This window comes from Eleutherodactylus coqui, chromosome 1 (genome assembly GCF_035609145.1).
Source record: "Eleutherodactylus coqui strain aEleCoq1 chromosome 1, aEleCoq1.hap1, whole genome shotgun sequence".
Classification (NCBI taxonomy): Eukaryota; Metazoa; Chordata; class Amphibia; order Anura; family Eleutherodactylidae; genus Eleutherodactylus; species Eleutherodactylus coqui.
The window spans coordinates 177,121,593-177,146,932 of record NC_089837.1 but is presented as its reverse complement, the minus strand read 5'-3'; positions in this window follow the sequence as shown (position 1 = coordinate 177,146,932).

Below are 25,340 nucleotides of genomic sequence, written 5' to 3'. Positions count from 1 at the left end.
CCCATCTAATAAAACTTTTTCCCCGTGTGCCCCATTTTATATAAATATGGCCCGCAGGAGGTACACTTCAGAGGAACTGTATGCAATCATTGCATCAGACTCGGACTCAGGTAGTGGTGATGACGACCCCACTTTTTTGGCATTCTCCGACTCCTCATCCTCATCCTCATCCAGCGAGTCTGAGCTCCCTGCACCCCCGAGAAGGCGTCCAAGGACCGCCACTGACCCCAATGCATCAGATGCTCACTGGAGTACCCCGGAAGATTACAGACCCCAGATCTCTGATTTTATTGGGAACCCAGGGATTCAATTTGACACGGAAGGGCTCAGAGGGAAGGACTTCTTCAAGTTTTTTTTTTCTGAAGAGTTCATTGCCCATATTGTTACCCAGACGAATTTGTACGCCCAGAATTTTATAGAAGAAAATCCCACCTCCAGCTATGCCAGACCCGATAAGTGGACCCCTGTGGATGCACCAGAGATAAAAAAATTTTGGGGGCTTATACTAACCATGGGGCTAATAAAGAAGCCAACAATCAGGGAGTACTGGTCTACCGATATTTTGTACCACACCCCAATGTTCCGCATGGCGATGTCGAGGACGCGCTTTGAGTGTATTTTAAAATTTCTGCACTACAATGACAACCAGCTGTGCCCCCCCAGCGATCACCCCAATTACGATCGGTTGTATAAGATCAGGCCCGTAATAGACCATTTTAACGCCAAGTTTGCCCAGGCGTATGCCCCACAGATAAACATTGCAGTAGACGAGTCCCTGGTACACTTCAAGGGGAGGCTAAAATTCCGCCAGTACCTGCCCAGTAAGCGGGCACGGTATGGTGTGAAGTTGTACAAGCTGTGCGAAAGTACATCAGGGTACACCCACAAGTTCCGTATTTACGAGGGGAAGGACACTAAAATTGAGCCCCCAGAATGCCCCCCCGTGCTGGGAGTAACAGGGAAAATAGTGTGGGAACTGGTGCACCCACTATTAGACCAGGGTTACCATCTGTACCTGGATAACTTTTTTACCAGTGTCCCCCTGTTTCAGTGCCTCGCTTCCAGAGGAACAGTGGCATGTGGCACTGTTCGGAAAAATCAAAAAAGCCTCCCTAAGACACTGCTTGGGCAACTGCTCAGAAGGGGTGAGAGCCGGGCCCAATGCAGCGACAATGTATTGTGCGTTAAATATAAGGACAAGAGGGATGTCCTTATGTTGACGACAATACACGGCCACAGCAGTACCCCCTGCCCAGTACGAGGTACCAGTGCAGAGACCCCCAAACCAGACTGCGTCCTCGACTATAATAAGTACATGGGAGGGGTCGATCTATCAGACCAGGTACTGGAGCCCTATAGAGCCATGCGGAAAACACGGGTGTGGTACAAAAAACTGGCCGTGCACCTCGTACAGATGGCACTGTATAATGCCTACGTGCTGTTCCGAGGTGCAGGCCACAGGGGGACATTCCTTGAATTTCAAGAGGAAGTTATCAAGGACCTAATATTTGGGGACCAGGAGGTGGGGGAGAGGCCCAGTACTTTTGGAAGCGAGGCCACAAGAATTGTACCAGGGCAGCATTTTCTCAGTGAAATTCCCTCCACTGCGACGAAGGGAAGGACCCAAAAGAGGTGCAGAGTGTGCTACAAACAGGGGATAAGAAAAGACACCAGATACCAGTGTGAAATGTGCCCCACACAACCCGCCCTCTGTATAAATGAGTGTTTTAAGATCTACCACACGTCCCTGAAATTTTAATTTTTTTATTGCCCTGACGTTTTACCCTGATGTACTTCGTACAGCTTGTACATAAAGCCACATGCTAAGTCCTTCCCTTCTGAGCCCTGCGCCCTAAAAACAGATTAGATTCACATATGGGGCATTTCCCTGTTGGGTAACATCATGGGTTACGTTTTCTCCTTCTGCCCCTGGTAAAAAATAAAAATCTGGGCCTAAACTGAGCATTATTGGAAAAATGTGAATTTTTCGTTCTCAACTCAAATTGTTAAAAAAAATTCCTCAAATACCTGTGGGTTCAAACCGCTCACTACACCCGTTAAAAAATTCCCTGAGGGGTGTAGTTTCCAAAATGGGGTCAGTTGTTGGGGGTCTCAAATGCACTGGTACCTCAGGGGCACTGCAAACACTACATGGGGTCTGAAAATTATTCCAGCAAAATCTGCATTCAAAAAAAGCGCTCCTTTCTTTCTGAGCCCTGCCATGTGCCCAAACAACAGTTTACATCCACATATGGGGCATTTCCGTGCTCGAGAGTAATTGGGTAATGCATTATGGACTATGTTTTCTCCTTCTGCCCCTGGTGAAAAATGAAAATCTGGGCCTAAAGCTGAACATTATTGGAAAAATGTGAATTTTTCGTTCTCAACTCAAATTGTTAAAAAAAATTCCTCAAATACCTGTGGGTTCAAACCGCTCACTACACCCCTTAAAAAATTCTCTGAGGGGTGTAGTTTCCAAAATGGGGTCAGTTGTTGGGGGTTTCAAATGCACTGGTACCTCAGGGGCACTGTAAACACTACATGGGGTCTAAAAATTATTCCAGCAAAATCTGCATTCAAAAAGCCAAGAAGCGCTCCTATCCTTCTGAGTCCTGCCATGTGCCCATACAACAGGCTACGTCCACATATGGGGCATTTCCGTGTTCGAGAGCAACTGGGTAACGCATCATGGGGTACGTTTTTTCCTTCTGCCACTGGTAAAAAATATAAATCTGGGCCTAAAGCTGAACATTATGTGAAAAATGTGATTTTTTTGTATTGAACTCAAACTGTTAAAAAAATTCCTCAAATACCTGTGGGTTCAAACCGCTCACTACACCCCTTAAAAAATTCCCTGAGGGGTGTAGTTTCCAAAATGGGGTCAGTTGTTGGGGGTTTCAAATGCACTGGTACCTCAGGGGCACTGCAAACACTACATGGGGTCTGAAAATTATTCCAGCAAAATCTGCATTCAAAAAGCCAAGAAGCGCTCCTATCCTTCTGAGTCCTGCCATGTGCCCATACAACAGGCTACGTCCACATATGGGGCATTTCCGTGTTCGAGAGCAACTGGGTAACGCATCATGGGGTACGTTTTTTCCTTCTGCCACTGGTAAAAAATATAAATCTGGGCCTAAAGCTGAACATTATGTGAAAAATGTGATTTTTTTGTATTGAACTCAAACTGTTAAAAAAATTCCTCAAATACCTGTGGGTTCAAACCGCTCACTACACCCCTTAAAAAATTCCCTGAGGGGTGTAGTTTCCAAAATGGGGTCAGTTGTTGGGGGTTTCAAATGCACTGGTACCTCAGGGGCACTGTAAACACTACATGGGGTCTGAAAATTATTCTAGCAAAACCTGCATTCAAAAAGCCAAGAAGCGCTCCTATCCTTCTGAGTCCTGCCATGTGCCCATACAACAGGCTACGTCCACATATGGGGCATTTCCGTGTTCGAGAGCAACTGGGTAACGCATCATGGGGTATGTTTTTTCCTTCTGCCACTGGTAAAAAATATAAATCTGGGCCTAAAGCTGAATATTATGTGAAAAATGTGATTTTTTTGTATTGAACTCAAACTGTGAAAAAAATTCCTCAAATACCTGTGGGTTCAAACTGCTCACTACACCCCTTAAAAAATTCCCTGAGGGGTGTAGTTTCCAAAATGGGGTCAGTTGTTGGGGGTTTCAAATGCACTGGTACCTCAGGGGCACTGTAAACACTACATGGGGTCTAAAAATTATTCTAGCAAAACCTGCATTCAAAAAGCCAAGAAGCGCTCCTATCCTTCTGAGTCCTGCCATGTGCCCATACAACAGGCTACGTCCACATATGGGGCATTTCCGTGTTCGAGAGCAACTGGGTAACGCATCATGTGGTACGTTTTTCCTTCTGCCACTGGTGAAAAATTAAAATATGGGCCTAAAGCTAAACATTATGTGAAAAATTGGATTTTTTCGTATTGAACTCAAACTGTTAAAAAAAAATCCTCAAACATCTGTGGGTTCAAACCGCTCACTACACCCCTTAATAAATTCCCTGAGGGGTGTAGTTTCCAAAATGGGGTCAGTTATTGGGGGTTTCAAATTTACTGCTACCTCAGGGGCACTGCAAACACTACATGGGGTCTGAAAATTATTCCTGCCAAATCTGCATTTAAAAAGACAAGAAGCGCTCCTTTCCTTCTGAGACCTACCATGTGCCCATACAACAGGCTACGTCCACATATGGGGCATTTCTAAAAACTGCGGAATATGGGTAATACATTCCAAGTTTTGTTTCTTTGCTAACTCCTACTGTTTTATATATAAAAAAAGGTTTTATATTGAAAATCAGTAGAAAAAAGGAACTGTTCTAATTTTTGATGCACTTTCCTTTAATTCCTGTAAAACATCTAAAGGGTTAATAAACTTTCTAAATGCCATTTTGAATACTTTGAAGGGTGCTGATTTTAAAATGGGGCAATTCATGGGGGATTCTGATATACAGGCTCGGCAAAACTATGTCTGAACTGCATTGGTCCTTAAAAATTTTAGATTTTGAAATTTGCTAGTAAATGTGAAAAATTACTGCTAAATTTATATACTTTGTGGAGTCTGCAAAAAGTAAAATAACACTTAAAAAATGATTGCTGTGTAAAGTAGGCCTATGGGAAATGTTAATTAATAACTATGTTGTGGTGTTTGACTTTCTATCTTACAAAGAAAACAATTCAAAGTTTGAAAATTGTGAATTTTTCCAAATTTTCAGTAAATTTGGATTTTTTTTTCCTAATAAGGACAAAATTTATTGATGAAATTTTTACACTAACATAAAGTACAATATGTCACGAAAAAACAATCTCAGAATCACCTTGATAAGTAAAAGCATTCAAAAGTTATTAGCACAGAAAGTGACAGATGTCAGATTTGAAAAATAAGGCTTGGTCCTTAAGCTCAAAATAGGCCATGTCATTAAGGGGTTAAACCTGACATTACCTCAGCTGTGATGGGCAATGCAATGGGATTTATTTATGTACAGCCGGTGGGTTCCAGGGAGCCACCCATGCTGTGGATGCACACGGAATTCCCATTGCGGAGTTGTACCTGCCTGTGACTATTTATAAAAAAACCCGGTCTGACTGGGGCATGCAGACACCTTGACAGAATGAATAGTGTGTGGCACATGGGTTCCCCATTGCTATGCCCACGTGTGCAGCTCCTGATGGAGGTGGCACAGGATTGGATTTCTCATTGCTTCTGTACAGCATTATAAATATAATGACATGAGGGTGGTGTGGCATGAGGGCAGCTGAAGGCTGCGCAGGGACACTTTGGTGTGTGCTGAGGACACTGGGTCGTGCGGGGGGGGGTTGGGCAGCATGTAACCCAGGAGAAGTGGCAGCGGAGTGTCATGCAGGCAGTGATGGTGCTTTGTTGGAGGTAGTGTGGTGCTTAGCTAAGGTATGCATTGCTAATGAGGGTTTTTCAGAAGTAAAAATTGTTGGGAGGAGGGGGGCACTCTTGCCGCTATTGTGGCTTAATAGTGGGACCTGGGAACTTGAGATGCAGCCCAACATGTAGCCCCTCGCCTACCCTATCCATTGCTGTGTCGTTCCCATCACTTTCTTGAATTGCCCAGATTTTCACAAATGGAGACCTTAGCGAGCATCGGCGATATACAAAAATGCTCGAATCGCCCATTGACTTCAATGGGGTTCGTTACTCGAAACGAACCCTCGAGCATCGCAAAAATTTTGTCTCAAGTAACGAGCACCCGAGCATTTTGGTGCTCGCTCATCTCTAGTAATTAAAATGTGCCAGAATTAGGCACAAGTTGGGCAAAAAAGGAGGAGTTTATAACGTGGGCCAAATTTATTAGGCATTTTAGATGACTTGTTGAGCGGAGACATTTAGTGGGCCAAATTTATGAATGAGTTTAAACAATGCCATTAATCAGTCCGTAGTCTAGTGGAAATGTTGCAGTTAAGGCCCATTTACACCAGCCGATGATCGCTAATCGGCGATCGTTTTAGCGATAATCGGTGCGTGTAAATGTGTGCCCATTGTCCACTTTTCGGGCACTGTTAGCTGATCATTAAATTCAAGCTAACCTAAAAATCGTCCTTCACTTTTATCAGTAGTTCTGCATGGGGAGTGCTGATAGCATTGTTTCCCAGTGGAGAACAAAGGATCTGAGTGCAGATAGTAGCCTCGGGCTATTAACTGCATTCAGAGAAGGCTTCATTTGCACACCTAATTGGTATTTAAGTAGCTGAGTAGCTACTTAATACTTTATGCAAAATGATCGCTCAAAGCTGTCATTCAAACTGTCGTTAGAGCGATCTTTGAGCGATCCTCGGCACATGTAAACCAGTCTTTAGTCAGTCCACAGTCAAATGGGAATGTTGTTATTGGACGATCCACAACATAATGAACGCAATGATGGCGATTAGTCCACAGTCAAGCGTATATGGTGTCTTGCATGAAGTGCTAATGCTGGGCAGCAAGAATATTAGTAGGCAGGGGTGCACAAAGATATGGAGGAGACAGGCTGGAGGGTGAGTCCACCCACACTCACAGCTGCTCAGACATTGACTAACAGTGACTGTATTCTCATCCAGCTATGTAGCCATGTAATAAACTACTCTGTTTTTCATATGGCTGCATAGTTGATTAGGATGATAGCTACTGTTATTCAGTTGAAGGAAGCATATAATAGTTCTTACTGGCTGAGGTCAGAAATAAATAGTGGCAATGGGCTGTGGCCCATAACAATGTATTGGATGGCTATCTTTGTTTGAGCAATGATGGGCGATTTGGGTAGCCACAGGTTCCCTGTGAGTCTTGGGCAAGTGGCCAAACTGCCCATATTATTGCCATTGTCTATGTGACACTAAATATGTTCATAGAAATTTATTGCGAAAGGTTGTGGACATTTGTCTTATAGCCACAGTCACTGAGTCTATGTAGTCCACTATATTCTAACACTGTAAACATTTGGTTATGTTACAATAGTAAATGTGATCTGCTAATTTACCCTTATTTACTGAAAGTTTCCAATTCTTCCTAACTTAAAGGGATTTTGTCATCAGCTTCATGCTGCCCGAATAATGGATAGCATGAACCCAAGACAGAGATGTCAATTGCCCCATGAATGTTTTATTCTGAAATGCTGTGGTGTTTCAGAATAAATGCACTTGATGTTTGAATCAGAGCTGAGCTCTGAGTTACAGGGGTGGGCCGCACCAGACTCTCCCGGCCCCGCTACATGAAGACTGACAGCTCTCTCCCAATATGCAGAAGGGGAAAGAGCTGTCACTCTGCATGCAGCAGGCAGGGAGAGACTGGTGCAGTCCACCATTGCGATTCGGAGCTCAGCTCTGAGTAAAACTTCGAAGTGCATGTATTCTGAAATGCCACATCATTTCAAAAGAAAAAAACTTATGGGGATAACAGACATCTCTGTCTCAGGTTCATGCTGTTTGTGGTTCAGGAAGCATGAATCTTATGACAGATTCCCTTTAAGATGTTTACATAGAGTTGGGCTAATTGAAGATACCTAGAATTCTTAGCCACTTAAACCAACTCTATCTGCATATCTTGTCCTAAGGAATACCGCAGCGTAAGTATAGCATGAGGGATGGCTTCCATTGACTACAATGGAAGCCGTCCATGCGTATTCCCGTGGCAAATAGTACATGCCGCGGGTAATTTCATGCTGCGGAGTTCCCCAGTGGAATTCCGCACCATGAGCATTAGGCTATTAGGTTCAATAGAACCTAATAACTGCGGGGCAATGCTTCAGATTTCCGGCACGTAAAACGTGGCAGAAATCCGTCTGTGGGCAGTAGCCCTAGCAGTTCCACTGAGGTATTCCACCAAAATTATATTGAAATATTGTTTTAACACTTGTTTGTAAAACAAGTTAGTAAAGTATTGGTTTGTTGTCTGTTTAAACAGACGATCATTGATGAACTAGCATAAGCATTCACCTGCAATAATATGCTTTTCTTGGGGGAGTTATTTGTTTTCTTATTATTGATTTTGATGTATTTTCAGTGATACAACCTGAATGCAGATAATAGTTATACGTGGAACACTAACAGCTATGTTTTATTGAGGTGAGCTGCCCTGGTTTTGCCCTCTTCCCTTCCACAATTGATTATTCTGTTGAGTCTGCAGTATACTGGACTTGCCAGGTTAAGTACCAAGTAATTTACTACTAAAATTCCTTAATGAAACAGACGCGTGAACATCTTTACTTTTATTTGTTGAGCCTAGACATGAAGGATTTGAAGAGAAAAGTCTAAACGTCAGGTTCACACAATGGGGGAAGAGTCATGAAAGTGTCTAAAAGAAAAAAAATTATGTCGCTCATAGCAACCAATCACAGTGCAGCTTTCATTTCATATTCTACTCTTCAAAAATGAAAGCTGCTCTGTGATTGGTTGCTATGTGCAATAAAGACTGGATTTTTTGGACACTTACATACATTTGCTCTAATGTTTTCATGTATTTACAACTGCATCAAGAACACTTTCAATTTTTAAAGTTGTGTTTTTGTGATATTACAGCTTTTTTTTTAAAGTACATATGACAAAAGCATATTGAAGTACATCTAGAAAAAAATAATAAAAATGTCATGCACTGAGGATGCTTCATGTAAGAAAAAAATGCAACTAACAACAAAAGGCTGAGGACACACGGATTGCATGCAGCCAGACCACGCTCGCCTCTGGGAAACAATGGATTTTGCACGTTTTCTTGCAGAAGCACAATATCATAAATAGACCAGCAAACCTATAACTGTAGCCTTTTGACTGTGAAAAAAAAATTGTGAAAAAATCCTATAAACTGTGTGACTCTGGCTTTCTACTGTTTTATGTTATTGTAAATAATTATGTTTCAATAACTTTTTATTGAAAGCTCAGACAGAACATGCTAAAATTCAATAAACTTGTTTGAGAAAATAACAATGTCTTGTCTGTGATTTACTAAAATCTATTAAATTCACATAAATAAAATAAATAATGAAAATAAAGGACTGGGGAGCAGTGGAATGAAATGGAAAGGAAATGGAAACCACCCGATTGCACATTTGACAGGTTTTCAGAATGGAGAACAGATTCAATCATCTGGATCAAGAGAGTACAGCTCCGTCAAGTAGTCAGCTGTCTATCTCTGGACAGGATAGGAACATATTCCATTGCCTTCAGGTAGTATAGATAATGTCCAATTTCTTATTATCCTCTGCTCTCAGCTCCTCCATACACATTATGTTGTTAAGGGTTACTGTCCACATCAGCCAAGATAGAGGAGTGTTTGCTTTCCCATTTCTAAATCTAGATATAATCAAGTGCTCAGCCAGAATAAAGTGGAGGAGCAAGCTTTTTTACATTTTTGATACTGGACCCAAGAAAATAGATAATAGAACCATCTTGTGGAGGATAGGGGCAGAAACCCTGCAAAAGTATTCATGCAGCCCAGAGACATCCCTCCACAATGTTATTATTAAATATATTAAAAAAGAAAAGGGCCCAGAACTGAACCCTGTGGTACCCCACTAGTAACGGTGTTCCATTAAAAACCAAACTCTGCTTTCTATTACTGAGCCAGTTACTTACCCACTTAGGGTGCATTCACACGAGCGTGTGCGTACATAGGTGCGCAGGAAACCGCGCACCCAAGTATGTGCACAGACACATGTGAATGCACGTCTGTGCCCATTGCCTTCAATGGGTAAAAGCAATGGGCTGCCGGCAACCCCTGCAGTGATTTTCAGGGAAAGGCTTGAAATATAAGCCCTTCCCTTAAAATAATCCCTGGTTTGTGTAAAAAAAAAAATAATATATATATATATATATATATACCCACCTCTCCGCTGCTGCCGTGTAAATATTTCCTGCTGGGAGTCCCCTTGTCACTGAACACTGTGACAGCACCGTCACAGTGTTCAGTGACAAGGGGACTCCCTGTGGGGAGTACAGAATCCCCTGACACAACTGTCACACCTGTCACAGCTGTGGTGGAGGATTTCTTTATCTCCACGGGCAGTAAAGAATCCCCTGCCACAGCTGTGACAGCTGTGACAAAGGATCGCAATGCCGGCACCCCTGCAGTGTTCAATGACAAGGGGACTCCCCACTGGAGAATATTGACAAGCACCATGGACCTATGGTGCATGCATATCCTATGTTTTGCAAGTACATGTACGCCTGTAAAACACGGACATGTCAACACACCATAGGGAACCAATGGTTTTATTAGACGCGTTGTTTTATGCGCACCTATGTACGTACACGCTCGTCTGAAAGCTCCCTTAAACACATTCCCGAATAGACTAAGCATTCACATTTTATTTATCAAATCAAGATATACAAGATCTAATGACTTATCCCAGTCCATTGTAAAACTTACCTCCTCATAGAAGCTAATCAGATTAGTTTGAAAGGAGCGACCCCTTACAAATTCATGCTTATATGGGGTTATATAGCTAATTTTATTGAGGTAATCCATGATAGCATCTCTTAGAACCCCTTAAAGCATTTTACCCCCAATAGATGTAAGACGTATTGGCTTATAGTTTCCAGGTTCGTCTTTTGACCCTTTTTGAATATTAGCACCATAAAGTCCTTAAATATAAGTATCAAAAGTCTATCACATTACATACGGTAAAGCCTTTAGAACCCGGTGATTTACCTATTTTTTTTGCCCGTCTGACATTACATTTTCCTATGTGACTACACTGGTGAAAAAAACTAACACGTTTTTTTCTCCTCATCACACTCCTCTATTTTTTTTAATAATTTCTTTTTAAAGGGACAACACTTTCCGTTTTAATCGTTTTTCTATTTTTATGGTTAAAGAACAGTTTAGGATTAGTTTTACTCTCTTTGGCAAGGAGTCTCTCTCTGTCTCCACCTTTGCTGCTTTTATCTGCTTTTTACATAATTTTATTTTTTTCATTATAGCTTTTTAATGCTCCTTCGCTGCCTTCTTGTTTTAGTTGTTGAAATGCTTTTTTTACCTTCTTTATTTCCCCCTTTCACATCTCTATTGAGCCACATTGGTTTGCTCTTACTCCTAACCCTTTTATTTCTGTAAAGTATAAAATGATCACAGTGAGTATTTTAAAATCCTGTAAAACACTTCCCATTTTTGTCTGTACTCTTATATCTGAGAACATTGTCCCAATCATAAGCTTAAGGGAGTCTCTAAGCTGATTGAACTTTGCCTTCCTAAAGTTTAGTATTTTTGTAGCTCCCCGTTAAGACTACCTATTGAAAGACAAGTGGAAATTTGCTGACAGAAACATGTTTCCTTTTTTAAGATCTGCAAATTTCAGTTTCCCAGTTTACGTATATCCAGGTAGTTAAAGTTGCCCACAATAATTACCTCATTGTGATTTGACGCTTCATCTGTTTGCCTTAGTAATAGATTTGCAGTAACTTCTGTTATATTTGGTGGCCTATAGAAAACCCCTATGAGGAGTTTATTATTTTTTCCCTCTATGGATCTCTACCCACAGAGACTCCACTTGTTCATTTCCCTCACTGTATCTTCACATAGTGTGGGCTTTAAACTGGATTTTGAATAAAAACAAACCCCTCCCCTTTCTTTCTTTATGATTCTTTGTAAACAAACTGTAGATTAACCACCCAGTCACAGCTTTCATCTAACCAGGTCTCCATTACTCCTGCTATGCCATAGTTTTCCACAGACATAATTGCTTCTAATTTGTCAACCTCATTGGTCAGACTTCTAGAAGTAGTCAACATATTATTTTAAAAGTTTTGGTTGTGTGTCCCTATTAATTTTTCTTCCTGTTCTAACTGTACTACCCCCTCCCACCTCTCCACCCCATTTCAATTACTTAGTCCCAGATCACTGTCTACACTATCTTCCCCTCTATCTCTCTGGCTGACCCTTCGGCAATCCCTAGTTTAAACACTCTCCCAACATTTTGGCCATCTTCTCTCCCAGCACAGCCGCACTCTCCCCACTGAGATACAGTCCATCCCTACAATGAAATCTGCAGCCCACAGCAAAGTCGGACCAATTCTCCAGGAAACCGAATCCCTCCTTTCTACATCAAGTCTTGAGCCACTGGTTTACCTCCCTAATCTTTTGCTGCCTTTCTGGCGTGGCATGTGGTATATCTTGTATTTCAGAAAATACTGCGTTGGAGGTCCTTGCCATAAGCTTACATCTTAGTACCCTGAAAATGTTTTTAAGGACCTTCCACCTACCACTAACTTTGTCATTTGTGCCAATGTGTACCATGACCACTGGATCCTCTCATAGTAATCTGTCAACCTGATCCATAAAGTGTCGAACTCAAGCACCAGAAAGACAGGATTGGCTCCCAATGCCCCTCCCTACAATTCCCAAATGCACAAGGTGTTACTGTACATACTGTGTTGTTAAAGAGCTAGCTGTGCAGTGGGATTATGATAGATTGTCAATTTATGCTCTCTCATATGATTCCTCAAACTATTTTTTTCAGGGTTACCTCTTGGAACCCGAATTGAACCCTGTCAAATTGAACCCTGTCTTTCTGTCCTGATAGATAAAAGGCAAAGGGGAATCCTGAAAAAGTGAACTCTAGAAATTAGAGACAACATTTGGGTGATTTTGTCTCTAGACTTGTGGCCCAGGACAAAGCGAACCTGTTCACTATGAACCAGAGTAGGGATAAAATTACTGAGATGAAGGGCCAAGATCTTAGCATACAACTTCATGTCCACATGATTAATGAAATTGAGTAGAAGTTTCTGTACACTGAGGGATCTTTGTGAGGCTTGGGTAACAGTTATAATAGCCTGGAGTGCCTGGGGGGAGACAGGCACTTTCCAGAAATAGCAGTGAAAGATCTGAGAATGTGGGGCATCCCCAAATCACAATATAATTTGTAAAATTGGGGTGTAAGGCCATCGAGAACAGAACATTTCCCAAAGTAAGATAGGTAGCCAGTAACATCCTTAAATTCTCAAATTCTCATAATACTGTATGTATGGAATTCCTACTGGATGTCTGACATGAGAATGTACTAAATCTTTGATGGGTGAATTATTCAATAAGAGCTGAGACTGGGGGCTTCTAGGGTGGATATCTGTGGCCAACTATTTGCTGTATTTATTGCCATATTCATAAAAACTTTTGCTGAATTTCTGTCTATAGCAGAAGGCTATCTGGTTTAAGACAAACAAGATCTGCCAGTGTATGGATGGAAGGAAGATACTTTATTAAAGGTCTCCACCAATGCCAGCTTTGTTAGCAAGCCTTTAAGTTTCAGGGTCCATTCCCTCATTAGTCTAGAACCATTTGGAATGGCAATCTTCCTTATGAGTCATTTGAGTACCTCCCACTGTATAGGGCCACCAGTTGTATCATTTACATGAACTTTACATGAGCTTGCACAAGTTTTGCAATTACCAAATGGACCTTACCAAAGCACACAGCATCGTTTAACAGGTTGTCATTGAGATGTCATGTGGGACTAGAGATGAGCGAGCATACTCGTCCGAGCTTGATGCTCATTCGAGTATTAGGGTGCTCGAGATGCTCGTTACTCGAGACGAGCACCATGCGGTACTCGTCTCGATTAAACGAGCACTGACCATTGAATTCAATGGAGCTGGCAATACAGCCGGCTCCATTGAAAGCAATGGGCTGCCGGCGATCGCGGGATGAATTGTCGGGAAGGGCTTAAATATATAAACCCTTCCCAGCAATTCATCCAGAAATGTGTAAAAATAAAAAAAATATATATACTCACTTGGTCCCGGCAGACGGAGTTCAGCGTGGCCGGCGGCAGTCCTCCTGAACTGCTCTGAACAGCTGTGAGTAGTATTCAGCAGCCGGGGATTTAAAATCCCCGCCTGCTGAATGAGCTGCCTCTAATTGGTCACAGCCTGACCAATCAGAGGCAGATCTCACTCACACACCCATTCATGAATTCATGAATGGGTGAGTGACTGCTGCCTCTCATTGGCTCAGCGCAGGGACCAATCTGATTGGACCCGCTGAGCCAATGAGAGGCAGCAGTCACTCACCCATTCATAAATTCATGAATGGGTGTGTGAGTGAGATCTGCCTCTGATTGGTCAGGCTGTGACCAATCCGAGGCAGCTCATTCAGCAGGCGGGGATTTTAAATCCCCGGCTGCTGAATACTACCGAGTCGCCCATTGACTGCAATGGGGTTCGTTACGCGAAACGAACTCTCGAGCATCACTGAAAGTTCGACTCGAGTAACGAGCACCCGAGCATTTTGGTGCTCGCTCATCTCTATTTGGGACATTTAATCCTACACAGAAAACCCTGGAGGACACCACAGAACAGCATGATAAGACAACAGAAAAATATCCCTTGAACATTTTGGGGAAGAGTCTAACACGTTATGTGAAACAAATATGTGGCCTAGCCTGCTTGCTATAATTTTTATGAGCCAAGGAACGGTCACTATAATCCCTAGTACTTGGATGAGTAATTTTTAGAGATGAGCGAGCATACTCGTCCGAGCTTGATGCTCGTTCGAGTATTTAGGGTGCTCGAGATGCTCGTTACTCGAGACGAGCACCACTCGGTACTCGTCTCGCTTAAACGAGCACTGACCATTGAATTCAATGGAGCCGGCAATACAGCCGGCTCCATTGAAAGCAATGGGCTGCCGGCGAGCGCTGGATGAATTTTCGGGAAGGGCTTAAAAATATAAGCCCTTACCTGAAAATCATCCTAAAATGTGTAAAAATAAAAAAAAATGTATACTCACCTTTCCGCTGCAGCCGGAGTTCAGCCGCGTCTGGCCAGCAGTTCTCCTGAACTGCTGGCCAGACGCGGCTGAATTCATGAATGGGTGTGAGTGAGAGATGCCTCTGATTGGTGAGGCTGTGACCAATCAGAGGCAGCTCATTCAGCAGGCGGGGATTTTAAATCCCCGGCTGCTGAATACTACTCAGAGCAGTTCAGGAGAACGGCTGGCCAGACGTGGCTGAACTCCGGCTGCAGTGGAAAGGTGAGTATACATTTTTTTTTTTACACATTTTAGGATGATTTTCAGGAAAGGGCGGCTTATATTTTTAAGACCTTCCCGAAAATTCATCCCGCGCTCGCCGGCAGCCCATTGCTTTCAATGGAGCCGGCTGTATTGCCAGCTCCATTGAATTCAATGGGCTAACATCGTTCTTCTCTGCCACAGCTGTCACAGCTGTGGCAGAGGAGACCGATCTTTATGCTGACAGTGCGGGGGGGGGGGGTCTCACTCTTGCCACTATTGTGGCTTAATAGTGAGACCTCGGAGCCCGAAATGCAGCCCTGCGTGTTGCTCCTCGCCTGCCCTATCCATTTCTGTGTTTTTTACATGTCTTTGGTGATTTGCTAAGATTTTCACAAATGAAAAGCTTAGTGGAGCACCAGTCATATACAAAAATGCTCGAGTCGCCCATTGACTTCAATGGGGTTCGTTACTCGAAACGAACTCTCGAGCATCACTGAAAGTTCGACTCGAGTAATGAGCACTCGAGCATTTTGGTGCTCGCTCATCTCTAGTAATTTTCCATAGGTCCACCAATTTAAGTGACATGAAATCTATCTGTAGTCTGTGCAGTGCTGCAGTGTAAATAGAGGTCATACCTGTGGAGGTGTTGGTGGTTGGGTTGAAGAACAGATTAAAATCTCCTCCAAGAATTATGTTGGATCCATCTGCAAATCTATCTAAAGCCCCAAAACCTGCAAGCCATAGGTAGTCTGAGCCTGGTTGAGAAAATAAACATTAACCAAAATTAATAAAAATCCGCCATAATCAGTTTTGTAGGACTAGATACCTCCTTCTTTGACCACATTTAGATGCAATGAGCTAGTGTGGAAATCACTGGTGCAAGGCAAATCTTTTTAGTCAGGTGAGTACTGTGGTGCGATAATAACAACAAATAATATCAACAAGACCAAAACAGAATAATAGAACAATATGGCAGAACAAATACACAAACTAAGGCTGAAAGTCCCGACCAAAAGGTCTGCAAATGAAATCACATGCTTTAATGCATTTGCAGATGCCAATACATCCTGATGGGCAGCTTGATTTGTGGATCGTCTGCACTGGGCAGCAGCAAATCGAACCTGTTGTGAACATTTGGCCTTATAGTAAGTAACCTGCAAGTATTTCTGCTTGCCAATCTAAATGCAGGGACATGAGAAGAGAAACTTCAAACAGTATGACCCTACTAATGAGCACCTGTGAGCAGAATTAGTAAAGTGTGTTTCAGTTAGAAAATGTGAACGAGGAGGAAAAAGAGAGGTGGAGCAAAAACCGTACAGTTGTGTTTGTTGTGAAAAATGATACTCAATAGTGGAGGTGCTTCGTCAGAACTTCTCCTGCTTCTGCCCTGGCTGACCCGCACTCCACAGGCAAACAGATCTAATCATTAACCCTTTTGGGACCTACCAATTGCTTGTATGTTTTAAACACCAGCCGAACTGATGAAGGGATTATCCCCGAAACGCGTTTTCATAAGCTGATCACGTACTTTATTAACTAAAAGGAGAAGTTTCCCAAACCTTTGGTCACTTCCTATTTGCTTTAACCTGGTGTGTTGCGCCTTCTCTACTGCCAGTTTTTTAGTTCTATTCTCTTATTTTATCACGCCCACCCAGGTGGTGCGTCATCTGGTCAGGCAGCACCTCCACTAATTGATGATGCCACCATAACCACAACTCCCTTGCATCAAGTCCTTGTGAAATGAACAATGTTACTGTTTATTACAGCTTTTGGACTGCAAAGATCCTACGGTAGCAACCAGAACAGGGACTGTAATGTTCGACATTATTATATAATTGTTGCACAGTTTACCATGCAATGTGGATGCTGAAGATAGCGCCGCACGTGCTCTGTCAAGGATTGAGACAGAGACTATAGTTGAGGCTGCACATCTTGTGTTCTGTTGTTGTATAGCAGTGTCAGTGAGCCTAGACTGACTGGAGTATGAGAGCAAAGAAAGATTTTATTACAGAAAATAATATAGCTGCACTACTTTTACAGGCATCATCTTGTAAAGTTGGGGCAACAATTTGTACAATCAGAAGTATCAGGGGACTGCTCCTACACAGACGGGCCGTAGAAACAAAACTTTTCACTGCATGCACATAAGTTATAATGTAGGGCAAACCGAATCTAACAAAACTTGAGGTAGGGCTTATGACAGGGATTGCCATGTGGATATAATTATTTTACACTCTGCAAGTGTTTGCTTGTGAGTATTATTAAAGGAGTTCTCTTTTTACTCTTTTGAAGTCTGAAGCAATTTTGCATTATGTCCACCCTTATTTGTGTTTGACAGGGAAGGTGACTTGCAGTTATTGCCTAAGGACAAAGACAGGTGCACACCATCTGACATTCAAGATTGTCCTCTGCTTCTGGGAGTGAAGGAGAAGGAGGTCCCCTGATTGCTGTCATATTCAAGAGCTGCCAGTAGAGTTGCTTGTAGAGTGCAACAAGAAATATATATTGTGTTATAATGGAAAGGATTCTTTGATTAACTTAAAATAGGAACATTATTTTTTTTTCATTTAAGCTGTTCATTTCATGATCTTGACCCTGCATTTTTTGAACTTTCGGGACTTTGCTGCCTTATTCTCACATAATGTGCAGCATACCATGAAGATAGCGGTGGTACATTTATATGTATAAACACTAAAGAATAGATATTGGTTCTGCAAGTAATGTGATATGAAGCAATACCACAAGCTATGTATATGGTATTTTAAAATTTCTTCTAACCTCTTAAAGGGAACCTGGTCCATTGAACCTGCTGTCCATTCTGCAGGCTTCATGTCATAGAACAAAAGTTGAGCAGATGTATGGTTTTATGGGAAAAGATTCAGCATAAACTGTATTTTATTCAATTAAAATCTGCTTATTCTAAGCTTAGAGGTCTATTGGGTGGTTTTCTTACAGTCATAGGGCGCGCACGCACAAAAACATGCTTGTATTTGCAACAATGCATTCCCTATGGTGTGTTCACATGTTCGTACTTTGCAGGTGCGTTCCTGCAAAGATAGGACATGCATGCACCACAGGGAATGCACACATTGTCTTCAATGGAGCCGCGGCTGCTGCTGGCGGCTCCATTGAAAACAATGCTCTGCCGGCTCCCGGCATTCTTTTTCAGGGAAGGGCTTTACATATAAGCCCTTCCCTGAAAAAGAAACATTTCAGTGCAAAAAAAAAACAAAAACATACCTGTCCGCCGCTGCCGTGACCCCCGCGGGCATGAAGAACACATCTGCCACATGCAAATAATTTTTTATATTTATGGGGAAAAAAATTCCATCTTGACTCTATATCTGGAAATTGTAATAATCCTTGGATCACAACCCTTCTGAAGTAATCAGTGATTACCTGTATTACCAGTATTACCTGTAGTAATATTGCACTCAATTAAAGCGTACAGGCCCCTCTTGTACTCTTTTACTAATTTCACAATCACCACATACTCAGGCAGAGAGCTCCATAGTCTCACTGCTCTAACAGTAAAGAACCCTCTTTTATGTCGGTGTAGAAACCTTCTTTCCTCTAGACGTAGAGAATTCAATCCTAATACAGTCACAGTCCTGAGCATAATAAAATGTTAGTACTTGATGTAGTAACACTTTATAATGTATACTTCCATTAATATGGAATCCCTTTTAATGTGCTAGATGATGTCAAGATATTACAGTAAAATTACTTTACTAGTGTTAGATATGAAATCAATATGGATGATTACAGATCAGAAACAAGGCAAAGAGATAACAGTCATTATTCCCTGCAATTGCTTATAGCTCATGAAGAAGGGTGACGCAAACTATATTTTATATATGAAATCTACTGTCCTTATCTTAGTATGACAAACGTCTTTAGGATTTTGAATATTTCTTTCAAGTATGTTGTTATAACATAATTCAGACTGCATCTACTAACAGCAGTATCGTTTATCAAAGAGCTGACTGTGTTTTACATCAAAGATGTCGGGATCTTGCAAAGACTTTCTCAGTCTTTGTTATATCAGTGAATGCTCAAAATCACAAATTCAAAAATTATGACATTAAAACAAAGCAATTTATGCAATTACTTAAAACAAAAAGCATATGCTATTTTGAATTTTTTTCAAGCTTTAGAAACAACGGGGGGACAAGGCTTTTTTTGCAGTAGAAGGGAAGTAGAAATTACCACATGTGAGCATTAAATTAATGTATTATCTAGTCACCGTATTTTGCATATTTTGAATTTTAGTTCAACTCGCCATAAGTATGCAACATACTCCAAAAAACTGATGGCCAACTAATACCAGGTAAGGCCAAGTATACAGCGTAAATGTGTGCAACATTTCATTTCGCAACATTTGTATCACATCTCTATTATGCATTAGCTAGTGGAGCTAGGTTTATCTTGATGAAACAGAAATACATAGATAATTTTAGGTAAAACATATATTTGAAAGAATGTTTTTTTAGCAGATGTACACTAAAATAGATCATTTGCATATCGATCCTTTATCAATATAGTTTTATTTTATATATATATATATATATATATATACATATATATATATATATATATATATATATATATATATATGTATAGCGAGAGAGAGAGAGAGAGAGAGTTGCAAAAATGGCATAACTTATGCCAAATTTATCAAAATGGGGCATGTTTGTCACACGTTTCCTCCTAAGTGCTGAACATGTACTCGTACACCAGTACTTTATACAAAACAAGCAGAGGTGAAGGACTCTAATGAATAATTACAGTGGGGAACTCTCTACTTTATATACTTTATGTAAGGGATACTTCAGATGTATTTGCACATCTTTTTGGGAGTGTACAATATATGCATGCAATGCGGGGAAAATAGAACCCATTGATGTCATAACCTACTCTATTTTTGTGCATATTTGCGCACCAAAGGCCCCATAGAAGCCTGTGGGAGATGCACACTCAATTTACACGCAAAAGCGCAATACGCTGCACAATTCAATAGGAAAAATAACACATCTTGACCTCATTATGTTAAATAGCCTTTTAAATTGCATAAGGGGTGTGTCGTGCATGTAAACTGGCCCTGCGTGCTCAAAAGGCACAGTGCTATGTGCCGGTATGTGCGCAAATCTACCTAATCAAACCTTGTTTGCTGTACAATACACTGCGTTGAGGCGTGTACAATTGCACATAGGGTCATCTGAAGCCTCCCTAACACTCGGTAGCTCTTAACAACCTGTTTTATTACATAGCAGTGTATTGTATAGAGCATATACATTAATTGTATAATCATTTATTTTTAATTTCTTGAAAATAAAAAAGGATTTTGGAAAAAAGATCAAGAAAGTGTTTTGAGAATAAAAATTGAAATAGAAGGCATTGGTCTAAGATACTATATATCCACAATGTCATTGATTTCTAAAGGCCGTGCTTCCCTTGAGCACAAGCAACAGAGACTTTGAACATGACAAAAATGTTAACTTTATACCAAGGAAACATTTGCTTTGAAGAGGTAGAATCTGCTGCCTGCTTTTAATTAAAGGAAATCTATCAAGAAAAATAGCAGAAAAATAGTCAATACCAATACATATCTCAATCAAGAAAATGCACCTGACAAGAACAAAACTCACATAAGTTACAACAATAGCACATGTTCAAGTATTGCTGGAAGAGATTGCTGTTTTCAGTCCTTATCTCCTAAAAGTAGGGGTCAGTTGTAAGGATTAGCATACTCGCTGTGTTGTCCATTGGTACGGAAAGTCGATTAGAGAGAGTTATACTTCCCAACATTGCATATGGAAGTCGGACAATATAGTCATCACTACTGAATACAAGATCTTACCTGGAATTGTTTCCTACTATTTACTAAACTAGTGGCACATAGAAATGCTGGACCTTCACACTTATACAGATGTAGCCTACATTGGCATACATAGAATAGAGGGGGCTTGATAGCGGAGATTAAAATGGGCCCCCACTTTGGTGCAGGGTTTTGCCATGCAGGACATAAGGCCCCTGTCTCTAAAGGCTCCATAGCACCTATATTGTCTGCCCCTCTGTGTGTGCTTTGTACAGGGGCATAAAGGAAACTACTGTTTTCACCATATAATTGAAAGTGACTCACCAGGTTCCAGCAGTTCCGACATTAATGGAAGGAGTTGCTTTATCTGTATTAGTTGTTTGCTTAATCTCCGTTTTTTAATTTTGGGTTGACATTTTGGAGCTTCAGAACCAATTACTAGTTTCCAATAGAGTTATAATGGTTGTCTTGGAACAAATTAATATTGTAGCTTGACTGAGCACTATAATTGTAACCATTGATTATGTAAAATTATCGCTGTATAGAAAATCTGATCTCTTGCATAGTAAGCAAAGACTAATGTATTGCCTTTGGCCAGTTTTAGACGAGCGTATAAAAACACATCCATAATATGGATCTATATTACCGACGTGTTTCAAAAAACATTACATCCATTTGTTATCAATTTTTCATCCATATTTGCCTAGGTATTTTTCTTTTCTTTTTTTTTTAGAAATTAATTTAAAAAAAACTAAGGCAAATATGCAAAAAATAGATCATGCTGCATAAAAAATGGCAGTAAAAATACGCTCATTTGATTAGCCCGATTGATTTACAATAGCTCCGAATTATGGCCCCTTCAACATAGACATAACATGGAGAAAAAATACACTCATCTGAAAGTGGCTTAAAGTGAGATATTGAACATGTTTTGTATTTCACTGTTGAAGATCTGCTCCTTCTGATTGTAGTCTTTTTCTATCAGTAAGCAGTGTCGATTTCTGGATTTCTTCAGCAGTGTGTTCACATTACAATATTTCTCTAATATTACTTTAGAGATTTTATGAAGGTGAAACAACAAAGTGCATAGGCATTATATTGGGGTAATGTTCTTCTGCAGTTTCTGAAGTAAAGCTTGAACAAACTGTTTGCAGACTAATGTCATTCTTACAGTCCTAATTAGCACATTAGTAAGCCGAATGCATATTGATGGCTACAACATTAAAGTGAAAAAGCTCAGTTTCACAGTAAACATGTGACAACTCATTTATGTTTATGTGCTGTTTTCACGGGATTCAATTTACTTAAAGTCTCCTCTGCTCTGGTTGTCTACGTATTTGTTTGTCTGTTTTAAAATAAGCACAGTAATAAAATGCTCAGATTTATCACGGAGAACTGAACTAATAAATAACTGACAAATAGAAAGTCTATTTTACATCTGTCATTTCGTTATTACATATTATATATATTTTGTATACAGGCTGTATCAGATACTACCATAAACCATATCCCTTTTACACAAATTGGGGAACATACAATATGTTTATGTATTTTTTTCTGCTCTTTGTCATACAAGGAGTTATCCAGGTTATTTTAATGTCCATTAACCCTTTCCAATCCACTGTCTGACCTCTGAAGACATTATGATTTAAGGCTGTACAGTTCCCATGTTGGAAGACGTCCATCGGGGTTCTCTTACTGTATATTGCCAGCCTCTCTGCTGTCGGAGCCTATCCAATGTGTCACCTCATGCAGTACTGGCTTTAGCCAGCATATAGCACTGTTGTATAATGGCAGAAAAACAGTAAGCCCCCTAGGAAAACCAGGATACAAATTGGATTGGAAAGGGTTAAACTTTCTTTGCTGTTCACATTCATTTTGTATAGTAGTTACTGTTTCCAAACAGTGCCAATCGGCACTCTGGTGGTGTGTCACGTAATGACACCGATTCTTCTTGCCCCAGTGACGTCCCATATGCAAGTCATATGAACTAAAAGTTAATTGGGCAGATTGGAACCCCAAAGTAGTCCTGGAAAAAATTACAAAGTGGCCTTATGTTGTAGATGTGCCCAAACCAGCAGCAAGTGTGGCAAACACAAATAGGCATAGCTCAGGAAATCGCCAGCAGCAGCCATGTAGGTGGTTGCAGGGGAGAAGCTTGCAAATTTTCTACGATGTACAGAAAATGTTTGATTTTCTAAAAGTGAAAAAAAGAAACACACACATGGTATCACTGAAACCATCATGAGCCATACAATCACCTCTATACTGTCACTGAACAAAACCCACTATACCAAAACCGGCCCTACCAATAATAACACTATATAAGGGCAACAGTATGATATTATTATCACATAAAGTCTAATACCACCACAATGTTACTAAATAAAGACCAGTACAAAGATCAATAAACCAATAGTTACACTATGTGAGGGACAAATAATATCCCCAGATCATCATGTCCATATATTATTGCCATAATGTAGCAGCAAAAAAGACCCACTATGTAAAGACCAATATTACCCCCATACAGCAATCATATAGTAGGAGATACCAGCTCTACACAGGCGCTCTACGGACTGTATAAGTGATTACAGTATTGTTATATCCAATGACCACTGGTTGTGCCCTCTCTGACTGGATTCGTTTACTCTCCCTTTTTTATGCATCCTGCTCAGACTGCCATGATGACTTCTTCCTGCTATAGTTATCTCTGCAGAACCACTACACAATCCCACACAGTAATACTATCCCTCTCTTTGTTCCCCACACTGTAAGTGCAGTTGAGAGTGACCCTCACACAGTAAAAGCGGCCTCACTTAGCAATAATATACACCCACTCATTAATATTACCCCCTTTTGCCTTCAATCAGTAATAATACCCCTTTTGTCCAAATTCAGTAATAATGACCTTTTTTGCTCCCCATATTCAATAATGCTCCCTTTTACCCCAGTCTGTAATAATTGCCACTCTTGCCTCCAGTCAATGAACAATGCCCCTTTTTGCCCCAGTCAGTGATAATGGACCCTTTTTGCCCTCAGCTCATAATAATGCCCACTTTTGACCCTAGTCAAAAATTATGTACTCCTAGTTTAAAAAAACAGACCATACTCACTTCCTTTGCCCCTTTCCAGCCACTGTACTCATCACCGCTGTCCCCTGCTGACTACCGCATCATGCAATCATGTGACAAGCACAGATTGCTGTAGGTATTCCTAGTCTCTCTAACGCTGAGACCTGGAATGCCTGCAGCGATCATATGTGCATCACATGATCGCACAGTGCGGACGTCAATGGGGTCAGTGCCAACGACAGCTGCCAGGGAAAGACATAGAAGGTATTATTTTTTTATTTTATTTAATACATTGGAAAAATTAAACTCAGGGAGATCTGACCTCTGTGCCTGAACCAGCAGCCCAGGTCCCCCCTGCGAGTGGCCCCGGAATGACACCACTAGTCCACTGGGATTTTTCCTGGTGGAGTGAATGGCCAATCTGTCCCTGAAGGTAATAATTCTTGTGCAATATACATGATGTTGTGGTTGATATTCTTGAGTTTATGTTTTTTTTGGTCATACTGGTCCTATTTGGTCCTTTCTGCTCTGGCTTGTTGTACGATGTTGAATCTGCTCTCTGTGTCTTGCCCTCCTGCTTGTTCCTCATCCAGAAGATGTGTTGCCTGCCCCAACTTAGATTGCCTAACTATGTCTCTCGGGTACTGTGGCTTGGTCTATAATAGCTTTAGCTTCCATGTTACTGGGATTAATTCTAGAGTAATGGCCTGGGAACCCAACAGCAAAGCCCATATCACAACTGGAGGAGTTAAAGGCTAAAGACCATGGTTCCTTAGGTGTCACCTCTGGATTTGACCCTAAGTTAACTCAGTGTGTGGCACAGCAGATCTAAACTCGCTAATCCTAAAATTAGTACTGTACAGACAGATTGCTTGCATACTATTATTGTACTAGTATTGTACTAGTATTATTGTACTAGGAGGGAAGTAGCTCACATTTAACAACTAAGGCGCCCTGTCCATGGCCCAGGAAGAATATTGCTAGTGATATTCCGCCACAGGGGATAAGGGGGCAGCACTGTAAGATAGGCTCACCGTGGAGAATTACAGCAAATCATGGCATGCCGTGATTTAGATCCCGCCAGCAGAGAATCACTATGATTCTCCGCTTGTGGATGCTGGTGCTGCGCTTTCAATAACAAGGCTATGGAAAGCTTCACACAGCATGATCCTCCGGCGATGTATCGCCGGCGACTCATCGCCCGTGGACATGCAGAGTTAGGCCGCCTGCAGACAGCCGGGTCGGATCCGGCTGCGAGAATTCTCGCAGCGGGACCCGACTCGAGTGTCTGCAGAAAGCAGCATGGCACTCACCAGCGCAGAGCACAGCTGGCGGCCGGTGAGTGACGTTTCTATGCGGAGCTGTGTGAGCCCCGCACAGAAATGGAGCATGCCGCAATTTATTTGCTGCGCGAGATTTTGCGCGGCCAAATCGCGGCTGTCTGCATAGGATTGCGTTTGCTAATGCAA